This window comes from Pseudophryne corroboree, chromosome 1 (assembly GCF_028390025.1).
Source record: "Pseudophryne corroboree isolate aPseCor3 chromosome 1, aPseCor3.hap2, whole genome shotgun sequence".
Lineage (NCBI taxonomy): Eukaryota > Metazoa > Chordata > Amphibia > Anura > Myobatrachidae > Pseudophryne > Pseudophryne corroboree.
The window spans coordinates 292,214,397-292,229,946 of NC_086444.1; the positions used below are offsets into that span (position 1 = coordinate 292,214,397).

At 43.5% G+C, this 15,550-nt stretch overlaps 2 pseudogenes; both read right to left on the reverse strand.

The window, feature by feature from the left end:
• Positions 1–13,939: 13,939 nt before the first annotated feature.
• Positions 13,940–14,057, reverse strand: LOC134936648 (5S ribosomal RNA; annotated as a pseudogene).
• A 149-nt stretch (positions 14,058–14,206) lies between these two features.
• On the reverse strand, positions 14,207–14,324 carry LOC134942156 (5S ribosomal RNA; annotated as a pseudogene).
• Between the last annotated feature and the right edge of the window lie 1,226 nt (positions 14,325–15,550).

A 15,550-nucleotide genomic window follows, 5' to 3' on the forward strand; every position in this document is an offset into this window, starting at 1 on the left:
AAGACTTTCCAGATAGTGGGCATGTCCAGCATCAAGAGGGAAGTTAAAAAGAAATGAAATTAAATATGACCACATTATATGATACACCTTCAGAATTTAGGAAACTATATAATTCTTTAGAAAGATATATTTTCTTGCTTATTACACCAACCGCGTATCCCAATCACTATTCACTCAATCTTATATGTCAGCCAAGCAGGCAAGCAGAGCATACACTAGATCATCTGCAATCACAGACTAAGAGGCAAAGTAATTTTCATATATGCAAATTATTTTGCATCTTATTCATTATGTCTATAAAAAGGACCACATGTCCTCAAACAAAACAGGCCCCACGGGTGCGTCGGCCCACCGGGAATCATCCCTGTATACCCTATGGCCAATCCGCCTCTGGGCATAATGTTCAAGGGCCATTGTGGTGTGTGGCATAATGTGTAAGGGGCATTGCTATAAGTAGTAAAAATGACAAATAATGAATCAGGATTATTTTTTTTTTCTGTGGTGGCCAATGTCTGTGGTTGCAGAACTGGGGTATAGGTAGTCTTTTACTGCAGTGCAACGGCCCTTGCAACAAATCCATGTCCCTTTTAGCGAGGCCACACCCATCGAGGGAGGGGGGGTGCACGCCTGCATTTGCAAATTCTTAACTTTCCTAATGGCAATGGGGGCGGGGGGGGGGGGGTGACACAACATTTTTTGGCTTGGGAGAGAATAATTTCTAATCACAGCACTGGGCATGGGTCCAGCCTTTCTCTGCCTCTGTGCTCACTCCACCATCCCCTGTACCCGCCTCCCTCCTACATCCCTACTCTGCCTCCACCCCGCCTCCATTTATGCCCCTATTCCTATTATACTTGCCCTCCTCATCTGTCATGTCTAGTCAGCCAGCGGCAGCCGTTAAGGGGGGTCATGCAACATGCGTCCCAGCTCAGATAGACAGCCCATAGGCCAAATCCACCACTGTATATAGCCATAGTACTTATCTTGCGGAATCTTACCTGATACACTCATTCATGGAGAGTGGGATGAGGCAGAGTAGGGATGGAGACAGAGATGATGCCAGGCATAATATACTATTATTTAAAAAAAGTGTGTTTTTCAATTACTGTTTGAACAGCTAATTTATACATTATAGCCCCTGTGAAAGCCAGGAGAAAGGAATAATGTTGAGTTGCAGGCAGACCATTTGGCTAGCAGGGGTAAAATAACTACTGTAAGTATAGTATTACCCTAGCAGCCTTATACTTGCAAAAGACTGTGAGGGAGATGTATAAAGTAGAGAAAAATAAAATAGTGGACCAGCTGCTACCTATAATTTTGATTAATGTACTTGATAAATGCTTAATACAGCTCCCCCTGTGTCCCAACAAACACAGCCATCTTGACCAGTAGATCTCTGTGCTTCTCTTCAAAATTTGTGCAAAGTGAAAACCTACATAACAAGTTCCTGTATCCGGACTCTGGGTCGACAGTGTCTAGGTCGACACGTATTGGTCGACATTGAGTAGGTCGACACATGAAACAGGGCGACATGGCCATTAGGTCGCCATGAACAATGTTGTGAAAAAAGGTCGACATGAGTTTTTCACATTTCTTTTTGTTTTTTGAACTTTTTCATACTTTACGATCCACGTGGACTACAATTGGGAACGGTAACCTGTGGTGAGCGCAGCGGTAGGAGAGCGATGGCACCTTGCCCAAAGCATAGCGAGCCATGCGAGGGGACACGGTGCTCTAATTGGGGTTCCCCGTCACTTTACGAAGAAAACAACACAAACCCCCTCATTAAAGTTGGTGCTAACTGAAAGGTATTTCTCTGCAAAGGAGGCTAAAATAATCTGACTGCAATAACCATTCATAGGAATAGTTCACAGTAAAACTCCATTCAGAAAATCTCCTGTGACTTTTTGTGTGTTTCAGGTGCACTAGGCCAACTGATTTTCGCATGACAGTCCAGTTTTTTTGGGACTATCCCACTGTCCCACCCGCGGGCCATAGTGTCCCGCATTGGGGGGGCAGTTGAGAGACTCCTGTTAGTCACTGCTCTGTCTAGAGATGGAGGGATAGGGGGCATGCCAGCAGCTCATAGAGCGCTGACCATGCCCCCATATTGAAGAAAAATGGGGGCATGGCTCACGATCGTGGCTCTCTCGTCAAGCCACACCCCCTTTTCTATAGGCCATGCCCCCTTTTCGGGCGGGCGCAGCGTAGCCAAAGTGTCACTCTTCCACTTTCCCCAATGTTGGGAGAGATGCTAGGGTGAACGTATACAACCATTTCATTTTTGTAACTGCACCTACCTGTATATACACTTCTGAGAGAATTATGTGGGTGATTCAGTAAGGATCGCTGGGTCTGCAGTTTGTTCAATGGCTCCAAAGAGAGCGTGATTTTATATTATTGTACATTGTTATATATTATGTATTTTTAATTTTTATTTTCTTCCTTTTTTTAATGTTTAGTGTATTTATGAGAATTTATGTAATCTATGTGTAATAAATTGTGAATTGTTTAATACTATCACGGACAGCGCTTCCCTTTTTCTTTCTTTTCTTTACATAAATCTTTTAGAGGTTTAGCCCCTCAAAGTGTGAAGCTGCAGTCAATGAGAAGTGTCTGCAATGATATCATTAAGTGTTTCATAGCCAGTACACTAGCGTCCAATTCTGTTGTTGTTTTTTTATCTTTGATGCGTACGCCACTGCCTGATTGACAGGCAGAGGCGTTTGAAAGGAGGTTCAGGAAAACAGCGTTCGGGAGTTGGTAAGCCCCTCCTCCTGCATTTGCATCGCTATTGCAATCCTTAGTGAATTAGGCCCCATATCTGTTAAAGGATAAAAATGACAATTTTAGTTTATTATCACTTTAAGCTCAATCTCTTAATTAGATTGAACTTTTCATTCATTTATTTCCTAAAATAGTACATACAGTGCGTGTGACTCACGTATGCCTTAAGTCATCAAGGTTGTTTTTATTCAATATGTCAAATTTGTACATGTGCAAAATGCAGCATTTGAAGCTCATTTAAAATTATTATCCCTCAACATGAAATCATATTTTAGAGTTTGATCCTTATTCCATACCAGACCATGTTAGGGGCTTGATTCAGAGGTGCAGACAGTGTCGATGCTGCATGTTGTGTTGGCCAATGTTGTAAGTCTGCACATGCGTCTTTGTCGCACAGTGAATGCGTGCTGTTTGTTACCTCATGGAGATGCAGCACAGCTTTGGACAAAAGAGCTGTGGATATCAGTGGGTGTTCCTGGGAGGTTACTTGGGATGACTAAGCAGACATGTGGTGTCGCTGAAAGCAGTGGCATCCAAAGACGCACAGTCGCTCACACAGGAGCCATGGTTAGACGGAGAAACGGCACCTGCCATACAGCTGGTGCAAGTTTTGATGGCGCATCCAAAGACAATCAGAGATGAAAATGCACCATTTCAAGATGTTGCAAGTGGGCGTCTCAGTTTAGCAGATATCGGCCACAGCATAAGCATAAGACACAGCCACTTCTGACTCAGAATCAGATCTCAAATTATATTTCACTGATACTAATGTCACTATTTTTTTAATCAGTAATTTACATGAATTTAAAACAATAAATAACCATCATCTTATGCAAAGTCAGATTGTTTTCATTGCCCTGTGTTAAAACCTATTACTTTGTAAAATGCCATTATCCTATCTCATTTTAGGAATTTTAGATATCCATACGTACTTTTTAAACGTTATGTCTTATATTATCCATTTATTTGTTTTGTTACTTTCACCTAATCTGTCTCTCCATCCACTCCTATACAGTTCTCTATTTCCTATGCAAACTATAGTGTCACAGCAATCACTGCTGAGATCTCTTCTTTTACTTATTTATAGCTTTAAGATGACTCTGAAAACCGCAGATGGCATGTAACACACAAGATAGTAAATACCTCATCATGCCTCTTACAGTATGTACTACAGTATGTCAGCCATCTTGTTTAGTTACCAATATCATCACCCCAACCTAATCTAACTTTATGTTTTCAAAAAAGGCTACTAAAACAATAAACTTTATTAATAGTAATACCTAATCTATTGTTTTAAAACACCAGATGCCATACTATTATATTTATAAAACAGTGATACAGTGTTATACTCACTTTTTTAAACATCTTAGTAAAACCACACAATAAAATAGATAAAGGGGTTGATTCTCAGTCAGTAGACAGAAGACTGACAACCAGAATCCCGACACATCCCAGTAGGTATTTTTACCCAAATCCTAACTAGAGATGTGCGACGGACCATTTTTGCTGGGTTTGGATTTGGCTCTTATTCGTCGTCCAGCTTTGGATTTGGATTTGCCAAACCACTGTGACTGGTTTTTCGATTTGGATTTTCATTATTTTTTTTTTAAATTGTCAAAAAAAGCTAACATTACATAATTTGGGCCTTTTCTGTTCTTAGAGTATTATTAATCTCAATAATATTAATTTCCAGTCATTTCCAGTCAATTTTAACCACCTCACAGCTCACAGTATTGTTTTCACGAATATTGGCCAAAGGCTGCAGTAAGCTGGCTGGTTACTAAGCGATGGAGCAGCGGCACAATTACACAGCAGTTTATAGCACATCTGCAGTATAATACATTGCCACAGTGTACTGGGGTACAGTGCACAGAATGGTGCAAACAATAGATCTATATATTTTTTCTGTTTTTTTTAACTTGCAGCTCAGTTCAAACTGCATGGATCCAAGGGCTTACAGATATACGTGAACAAAGTGCATCAAACATTACAAAAAATAGAATTTAAATTTTTTATTTATCTGTTTTCTAACTTGCAGCTCGGTTCAAACAGAGTGGATCTCCGAGCTAAAGAGGGATACATACAGCATCTGGACAGTCGAGATGCCGGCAGTCATGTGACTGGTGCCGGATTCCTAACACCACTCCGGAGACTGGCTATGGATCACTGACAGCCAACGTCCCCAAGGTGAGTATCGGGGGTTAGGGTTAAGGTGCAGGAGGGAGGATTAGGCATTAGGGGGGTAGGTATAGACACTAGGAGGGTGGTTAGCCATAGCCACCACCCTCCAAGAGGGTTAGCCATAGCCGACACCCCCAGAGGGTTAGGGTAGGGGACAGAGGAGGGCAAAAATACCCCCAACCCCCCCGCAGCCTAACCTTAACCCTCCTCCTAGTTTCTAACCTTGATCCCAACCCCAATACTTACCTTCAGGATCCTTCAGGACTCTGACCATCGGGATATTGCTTTCTGTCTTGAGACTGTCCAGATGTTGGCCCCATCCCGACAGAACAGCTGCTTACAATTGATTTGTCGCTGCAATATTCCCATCCTGAAACCTCCATTTCACACAGTGACAGATCGGGCAAAGATCTGTCTGACTAGGATGGAGATACATCATGTAAAATAAAAAATGGGCACAATGCTAGAAACACTGATTACATTAAACTAACAATCAAATATCAACAGGGAATATGGGAACTTCAAACTAGTATCTATATATTTGCAAAGAGGATCTGATGTATCCCTTGTTGTGTATCAGAGGATTACGGATCTTTAGGATAACTTCATGTTACAGTCTTTGATCGTTAAGGATGAGCCGTGCACATGTGTTCTACCTGAATAAGCAATAGATTGTCTAAACCTCTCTCACCAAAAGATACCCTTTCATAACAAAACCGGAGCCTCAGATTATTTCATCTCACTTGAAAGGTGCTAAATCATGCTCTTGCTTCTAATATGTCCTCCCCCGTAATTGTGTATTGTAACCACGGCGTTGGCTGGGGCTGTGAAAATGGAGCAGAATTATTTATTATTTGAGCAATTCTTGCTTTAGATGGTTTTCTCCTTGTTACGTTGTATCTTGTTGATATGACAACACTAGGATTTCTAGTAGACTCTTGTCTCAATCTATCCTGTTTATCACTTATAGTCTGAAAGTGCAGAGTTTAACAAGCAACCTGATGTTCACCAAGACCTGCCACAAGGTGGGATGGACTTCATGGCCGAAAGCTCACAAGTTGAGTTGCCCCAGCACATGCTGAGATTAGTGGGGAAAGGAGTTACATTCCCTAACTAGAGTGAGTTGCAGAAGGCATACTGGTATAGATGAGACCCATATTTAACGAGGCCTAATGCACAAATTATTAGGCAGGATTGCTGAAGTAGTAAAAGGTAATGTACAGGAGATGTTGTATGACTGCCACAACAGTGTGAGAGACAATGCACTGGGGATACTTCAGGTCTACTGTACTGTACTACACAGATATAGCTGCTGGACAGGAAGAACAGTTTGAGAGACTGCACTGGAAATTTTTCAGGTCTGCTGGAGCAATGCTGAAGTCAGGTGTAAGTACAAGAGCATTGTGAAGCAATGTACTGGAGTCTGGAGAGGCTGCAGACAAGTCACAAAACAGCATGCAGCATGCAGAATCAACGTTCACTGGTGCGTCCCATCTCACAGTCCAGCAGCAGCAGCGGGTGCAACATCACTTACTGCAGTGCAGGCTGAGCGGTACCAGGCAGGGGCTGTCCTGTCCACTATTGCAGGTGTTAGCAGGGCTCCTGGGACACAGTAGATTAACTCTGCTACACCAGCAGCAGCAGTGGGTGCGCTACAGAGCTCCGTTGGAAGAGTATCAGTCACACTTGGCTCCCACTGTGAATCACACAGGTGCAACTGTACATTCAGAGACCACTTCACGTCTTGGAATCCAGAGACAGGCATCTCTATTGCCTCTGGGAGTTACACCCCTGAGTATGCTGAGCATACAGCATGCCTGTGAAATAAAGGCAGTGCACCCATATGTACGTATGCTTGTATGACTAATATGTGTACAGTAATTAATAAATGACTGAAATCACTGGTGGCTCCTACCTGGGTGGAGGAGGGGGGCTGCCACTGGCCATGCTGTCGGGTCCCTGCCGCCTTGTAACCGCCGCTGGCCACATCCCGGCACCTGTACAATATAAATGACAGACGACAGGACTGGCGCATGCGCAATAGCGGCTATGGTATTGTGCATACGCAATGCCTTGGCTTCTATGGACTGCATCGGCTGCAGCCCCTAGGTGCCGGGTTGGGCTGCCTAAAAGACAGAGAGTGGCTTCCTACAGGAAACCACTTCTCTGCTAATCGCAACCAGGTCTGGCAGTCCCAGAGGGAGGAAACAGCCCCCAATGGGACTGCCTATAGTGTCTGTGATGGACAAATTGGGTTTCCAATAGAATTGCATCTGGGTCAGTGACACTGAGCAGGGTAACGGATTTTACCTGTGGTGGAGCTTCAGTCCTGTAGCCCATAGGTAAAATCCACCACTGGCTGATATGGTAATCCAACATAGACATGAGGAGCAATGTACTCATTGGCGTTTCTATAATGGGAGCAATGTGTGCGGTGCACACGGGCCCCTCGGTCCGCGCATGTGCAGTAGCCAAATTGGTTTCCAGAAGATGGCGGGTGCCATGTTTCCAGAGACCTGCACATGCACAGTAGACTCCGGCATACTGTCGGAGACTACCGAGCCGTGCATAGGAGGGGGCCCACCCGGAGGTGCACACGGGCCCCCTCCTCTGTTAAAGCGCCCTTGAATGTACTGTATACAAACTGAATCCCACTGAAAAGTTAGAAAGGATCGAGTCAGGACTGCAAAAAATCTGCTTACAATCAATATTATGATCACATTATGTGTAAATATAGCTCACTGAGAGCAAGGTAAGCACTAAGGGGGTCATTCTGTGTTGTTCGCTCGTTGCCGATTTTCGCTATATTGCGATTAGTCGCTTACTGCGAATGCGCAAGGTTCGCAGAGCGCATGCGCTTAGTTATTTTACACAAAAGTTAGGTATTTTACTCACGGCATAACGAGGATTTTAATCGTTCTGGTGATCGTACTGTGATTGACAGGAAGTGCGTGTTTCTGGGCAGAAACTTGCCGTTTTCTGGGCGTGTGTGAAAAAACGCTGGCGTTTCTGGGAAAAACGCGGGAGTGTCTGAAGAAACGGGGGAGTGTCAGGGCGAACGCTGGGTGTGTTTGTGACGTCAAACCAGGAACTAAACTGACTGAACTGATCGCAATGGCTGAGTAAGTCTCGAGCTACTCAGAAACTGCTAAGAAATTTCTATTCGCAATTCTGCAAATCTTTCGTTCGCAATTCTGCTAAGCTAAGATACACTCCCAGAGGGCGGCGGCCTAGCGTGTGCAATGCTGCTAAAAGCAGCTAGCGAGCGAACAACTCGGAATGAGGGCCTAACTCAATAACAATAATGCATTTCTATACTGTATACAGGGTTTTTTTTTAATCCAGAAAAAAATATTTTCATTTAATTAAATTTCAAATAATTTCATACCCTTCAACTGTACCTTTTTGCCAGGTACAGTACCTTTTTTTTATGGTCTGTACCGATTTTTGACTCTAAAATTCCCATTGAAAGTATAGGAAAGGGGACGTGACCACGCCCCCTTTACCCATGGACATGCCCCTTTATTGAATTTGTATGGATTTTTATGTGCAAAATGTTAGAGGGTATGTAATTTGTTAACGTTTTAGCAGTGGCGTCACGAGGAGGGTGCGGCCCCCGCCCGGATGTCACTCTTCGATGGGGTGACACCAAAACAAGCCGTGCACGCACATGCACCCCCATCCAGTAACGCACGCAGGGGTTTTCTAAGTACCCAGCAATCCCCCCATGACCAACCCATTTTTTTCCCGTGTAATAGAGCTGCGGCCTGTGATTTAAGCCCTGCCCCCACCATTTAGCCCCACCCCTTTGAAGACCCACGAATCGCGGGTTGTGCAGAGAGAGCAGATGCCGCTTTCCGACTTCGCCTTGGTCCCTCGGGCCGCTCACTGCTACTTCCAGAGACTGCAACTTCCACAGCCATCCTTGAACCATGTGAGTACTTTTGCCACCTGTGCACATCTTTCTGTTTGTTTTAATTTTTTTGCTAAATGACAAATCACAGACATGACACAGGTAATTTGTAACGATGTCCCTGAGAATACATTGCAGCTGCAGGATATACATACTTGACGACATTCTGGGGGCAGCCAGAATGTCGGCAAGTATGTATGCTGCATGCTGTGATTAACTAGTTTTAAGCAGTAATTCTGCATTAATTACTGTGAAGTTCAGTTACTGTATGCTCATGTAAAACTGATCAACAAGATACATAGGAGCCTATTAAAGTGTAACTCTTGGGGCAGGGGGTCTGGGACTCACGGTCGTCACCAATTAGGTCAACACCACTTAGGTCAACACCAATTGGTCGACAGACCTTAGGTCGACACCAGAAATAGGTTGACGCAGACAAAAGGTCGACACGAACAAGGTCGACATGAGTTTTTTACGTTATTTTAGTGTTTTCTTCGTAATGTGACCGGGAACCCCAATTAGTGCACCGTGTCCCTTCACTGCGCTCGGCACAGGTTACTATTCCCAGTCGTAGTCCACGTGGATCGTAAAGTATGAAACAGTTCAAAAAATGTAAAAAAAATGTGAAAAACTCATGTCGATCGTTTTCCATGTCATCCTTGTTCATGTCAACCTATTTCTGGTGTCAACATAAGGTCTGTTGACCAATTGGTGTCGACCTAAGTGGTGTTGACCTAATTGGTGTTGACCTGGAGTCTGGATACCGGGGCAGGAAACATGCAGTCATACAGTGCTCAGAGCACACTCACTTATGAACATTTATTGTGACACCCGCAGTACACAATGGGGATTATTCAGAGATGGACACAGATCTTGCTTCCGCAGCAATATCTGCGTCCATCTACTCACATGCTGGGGGTCGCCCAGCACGTGTGTGGTGCCACCCAACAATGCGTCCGCAATTTAATTGCGAATGCATCGATCTGTGATCAATCCCTGCCTGCGCAGTAGGTAGCATGTGGAACGATCAGTGGCACTCAGAGTCTTAAAAAAGGTAACATAAAGAGACCAATGTTTCGGGACATAATTGCCTCTTTATCAAGGTGTAACGCTCATGCATTAATGAGACACCAGCAAGATCTCACAATGCACACTGGTCATAGGGAAGAACAGTAGTGCAGAAGGGAAGAGCAAAGTGCGTTGGGTACGATATGCCGGCATTTGGGATGCCGGCAGCCAGAAGACCGACCGCAGCATCCCGACAGCGAGAATCCAGACAGGAGCTAGGTAAGTATACTTACCTTCCTCCAATGGCCCCCTAACCTTCCCTGTCCGCAGCCTAAACTTAACCCCTCCCCCACTCACCCTCCACAGCCTAACTCTAAACCTCCCCAGTGGTGCCTAAACCTACCCTTCCCCCCTGCAGCCAAACCCTAACCATCTCACCCCGCAGTCTAATCCTAACCCTCCCCACAACAGCCTAGACCTAACCCCCCCTCCCCCCTCACAGCTTATCTGAGTGCTGCCCCGCTAAATGCTCGTTCGGGATTCCGGCAGTCTGGATTCCTGCGCAGGTATAGTGATCTTTGTCGGGACGCTGGTGCTGGCATTAAGATCAGTGTCGGGATTCCGTCAGAGTACATGATGAATGGAGTCACTGATCGAGGACAGTAGACCATGTCATGTGATTTATAGAATTGGGGAATTTGATCTTTGCAAAGCACATTGTTTAGTCACACAGTGGGGTAAATATACAGTATAAAGGTTCGTTATGTGAGAAAATGGTAAGTGTACACACTAAGTGCTGCAGTTACTGGTTCTGTGACTATCATTGCATGTTTTTGCGCTTAAAGGAGGGCGCAAATAGCGTCCTTATTCGTACCACTGTTATGCCGATGGCAGTGATGTGACCAAATCAATATATGAAAAGTCACATTGCCTGCCCAGCTCCTACTTCCCCTTTAACGATATTGCCAGGTATGACTGGCATTGCTGCTATCCCCTGTCTGGACTGCTGCAGGGGCTCCTGGGAGAGGTAAGCTTCCTCCACGTGTCCACTGGTCCCCGGCATCCACAAATAACAAATGTGCATGCCCGTTCACGCTGGCACAGGGGCCATTGGAAGAGGGTGATCCGCAGAAGTTACAGGCGAGCCGAAAGGTACAGGCAAAAAGTGGAGCATACATAACCGGCAAGGTAATTTAGCACTCTCCCACATCAGTTGTATGATAGAGATGTGCGGCTGGCACTTTTCGTGTTTTGGTTTTGGTTCTAATTCCACTTTCGTGTTTTTGTTTTGGTTTGGTTTTGCCAAAACCACCCTTTCGTGTTTTGGTTTTGGATCTGGATGATTTTTGAAAAAAACATAAAAACAGCCAAAATCACAGAATTTGGGGGTAATTTTGATCATACGGTATTATTAACCTCAATAACATTCATTTCCACTCATTTCCATTCTATTCTGAACACCTCACACCTCACAATATTGTTTTTAGGCCAAAAGGTTGCACCAAGGGGGCTGTATGACTAAGCTAAGGGAAACACAAGTGTGCGGCACAAACACCTGGCCCATCTAGGAGTGGCACTGCAGTGTCAGACAGGAGGGCAGATACAAAAAAAAAGTCTCCAAACAGCACATGATGCAAAGAAGTAAAAGAGGTGCACCGAAATTGCTGTATGACTAAGCCAAGCGACACAAGTGTGCGGCACAAACACCTGGCCCATCTAGGAGTGGCACTGCAGTGTCAGACAGGATGGCACTTTTCAAAAACTAGGCCCCAAACAGAACCTCATGCAAAGATGTAGAAGAGGTTCAATGAGGTAGCTGTATGACTAAGCCAAGTGACACAAACAATTGGCCCATCTAGGAGTGGCACTGCAGTGGCAGACAGGAGGGCAGATATCAAAAATAGGCCCCAAACAGCACATGATGCAAAGAAGAAAAAAAGGTGCACCAAGGTTGCTATATGACTAAGCTAAGTGACACAACCACCTGGCCCATCTAGTAGTGTCACGCAGTGGCTGAATGTCGAGAGTGGGCTGCAATTGTTCGGTCCACTGACAGCATCTCCAGCACGCACCTGTCATTTAAAAAAAATTCTTCAATTGGTGGACTTATACGGCAGTACCTCAGGACAAATACAGCAGTACCCCTGGTCTCAAATCACAGTGTCAGACAGGATGGCACTTTTCAAAAACTAGGCCCCAAACAGCACTTCATGCAAAGATGTCGAAGAGGTGCAATGAGGTAGCTGTATGGCTAAGCCAAGTGACACAAACAATTCCCACTGGAATTATATGTCCTAATCACTGCTATTATATGTCCAAATCACTGGAATTATACGTCCAAATCACTGTAATTCTACATCCAAATCACTGAAATTATACGTCCAAATCACTGGAATTAAATGGCAAAATCACTGGAATTATACGTCCAAATCACTGGAATTAAATGGCAAAATCACTGGAATTATACTGCAAAATTACTGGAATTATACTGCAAAATCACTGGAATTATACGTCCAAATCACTGGAAATATATGTCCAAATCACTGGAATTAAATGGCAAAATTACTGGAATTAAATGCCCAAATCACTGGAATTATATATCCAAATCACTGGAATTAAATGGCAAAATCACTGGAATTATACGTCCAAATCACTGGAATTAAATGGCAGTACCACTGGACATATACGGAAGTGTCAGACAGGATGGCACTTTAAAAAAAATAGTCCCCAAACGGCACATGATGCAAAGAAGAAAAAAAGGTGCACCGAGGTTGCTGTATGACTAAGGAAAGCGACACAACCACCTGGCCCATCTAGTAGTGTCACGCAGTGGCTGAATGTCAAGAATGGGCCGCAATTGTTCGGTCCACTGACAGCATCTCCAGCACGCCCCTGTCATTTTAAAAAAAATCTGCAATTGGTGGACTTATACGGCAGTGCCCCAGGACTAATACAGCAGTATAAAGATAAATTCAGTATGGAACCGCACTAGTCTTACAATCTAAACGAAGTATAGAAATGACATCAAAGATGAAAAAAACAATGGCCCTCATTCCGAGTTGTTCGCTCGGTATTTTTCATCGCATCGCAGTGAGAATTCTCTTAGTGCGCATGCGTAATGTTCGCACTGCGCATGCGTCAAGTAACTTTACTAAGAAGAAAGTAATTTTACTCACGGCTTTTTCGTCGCTCCGGAGAACGCATTGTGATTGACAGGAAATGGGTGTTACTGGGCGGATGTACGGCGTTTTAGGGGCGTGTGGCAGGAAACGCTACCGTTTCCGGAAAAAACGCAGGCGTGTCTGGAGAAACGGTGGGAGTGCTTGGGCGAACGCTGGGTGTGTTTATGACGTCAGCCGGGACCGAAAAGCACTGAATTGATCGCACAGGCAGAGTAAGTCTGGAGTTACTCAGAAACTGCTAACTCGGTTTTGATCGCAATATTGCGAATACATCGGTCGCACATTTAAGATGTTTAGATTCACTCCCAGTAGGCGGCGGCTTAGCGTGTGTAACTCTGCTATAATCGCCTTGCGAGCGAACAACTCGGAATGAGGGCCAATATATATGCAGTTGACAAAAAAGTTTTAAACTGCTAATGATTGGCGGTGCTCCCAGGAATTTTGTAGACTAGACTACAATTAAAAAGGAGAGAAAAGACAAAAAACCCTTGTTTGGGAGCACTCGTTTGTAATGATTGGTATAATGTGAAGTGAAATAAATGATGAAATGAGATAAAACTTAACCTTTAATTGTTTCTTGAATAAAAGGGAATAAATGTGAAATAATTTTGAGACTCGTGTCTGATGTTTAGAATAAGGACCTTGTTTAACCTTTTTAACAAATGAGGTACAAGGGGATGAAGGAAGGTGAAGATATCAGAAAGAATGTGTTTAATGGATACCATAAAATTCTGGTGAAATGAGGGTATCCAGAAGAATCACTGTACATGCCTTGGAATGAAGGTTTTAATAGTGGCGTGATATGGTAGCAAAGTTGGGTTAAGGTAAAGGGAGATGGCAAAAGAGAATCTTTTAAGAGAGAAAAGGGGGCCCACTGCACCTGGTATTCTCAGGAGGTTTCCCTTCCTGATACTGACCAGGCCATACCTGCTTAGCTTCCGAGATCGGACAGGATCGGGCGTATTCAGGGTAGTATGGCCGTGGGCCTGTTGTTTGAAATGTAAGAAAAGAAATAAGAGGGGAGATCCACTCCTATTATCTGTACTGTACATAAGTCAAAACCATGAATAGTCCGGGAGGGTTTTTCCAGAAGCAGGAATGTGAGAAGCGTTGGATGAGATTTTTCCTTTTAAAAGGCCCACTGCACCTGGTATTCTCAGGAGGTTCACCTTCCTAGTACTGACCAGGCCATGCCTGCTTAGCTTCCGAGATTGGACAGGATCGGGCGTATTCAGGGTAGTATGGCCGTGGGCCAGTATAGAGGAAATATGAATGGAATGGGAGAATACACAAGCTCTGCTTTCTGTACTTCACACTCAACCGAGGCTATAGACAGTCTCAAAATGGTATTTCCAGACAAGGGTGTGTCAGGATAATTCTGAGTGTCTAGGATTTATTGAGGCACAGAATAAATTTGATAGAGGTGTAGTGTGGTAGGTAGAGTTTTGCAGATAGTGAGCTCTTATGAAAATGCTGAATGAAGATATGTACTGTGTATGTGTGTATCTTAATCCATAGACTTAAGAAATAACAATTGATAAAAGAGAATCAGAGCTCAGAAACGGCTCATAGATGGTTCAATGACAAAAAACGTTATACAGGTTGAGTATCCCTTATCCAAAATGCTTGGGACCAGAGGAATTTTGGATATCGGATTTTTCCGTATTTTGGAATAATTGCATACCATAATGAGATATCATGGTGATGGGACCTAAATATAAGCACAGAATGCATTTATGTTTCATATACACCTTATACACACAGCCTGAAGATCATTTTAGACAATAGTTTTTATAACTTTGTGCATAAAACAAAGTGTGTGTACATTCACACAATTCATTTATGTTTCATATACACCTTATACACACAGCCTGAAGGTCATTTAATACAATATTTTTAATAACTTTGTGTATTAAACAAAGTTTGTGTACATTGAGCCATCAAAAAACAATGGTTACACTATCTCACTCTCACTCAAAAAAGTCCGTATTTCGGAATATTCCGTATTTCAGAATATTTGGATATGGGATACTCAACCTGTAATTACTAGTCCCCTAAAGGGAAACCAGATGAGTAATCATATGCTTTCAAAGAGCTCAAGGCTGGCTCACAGATAATACATATTGCCTTATAGTGAGAGTGAAAATGATCAATACCAATTATTAAAAAACAGAGTTCAGAGCTGACTCAAAGATGGTTAGATGACAATTAACACTATAATTGCTGGTCCCCTAAAGGGAAGCCAGATGAGTGCTCATATGCTGATAAGGAGCTCAAGGCTGGCTCACAAATAATACAGTTAGCCTTATAATAAGAGTGAGATTGTTTGATACTAAATAATCGATGATTAATGCCAATTAATAAAAAATGCTACCATAAATAAAGTTATAACAAAATCAAGGTTGTGTACCAAAATCTAGTACATAAATCTTAGAGGCATAGGCGGGGAATGAGTGCAATAGAAATGTTTTGTTGTCTT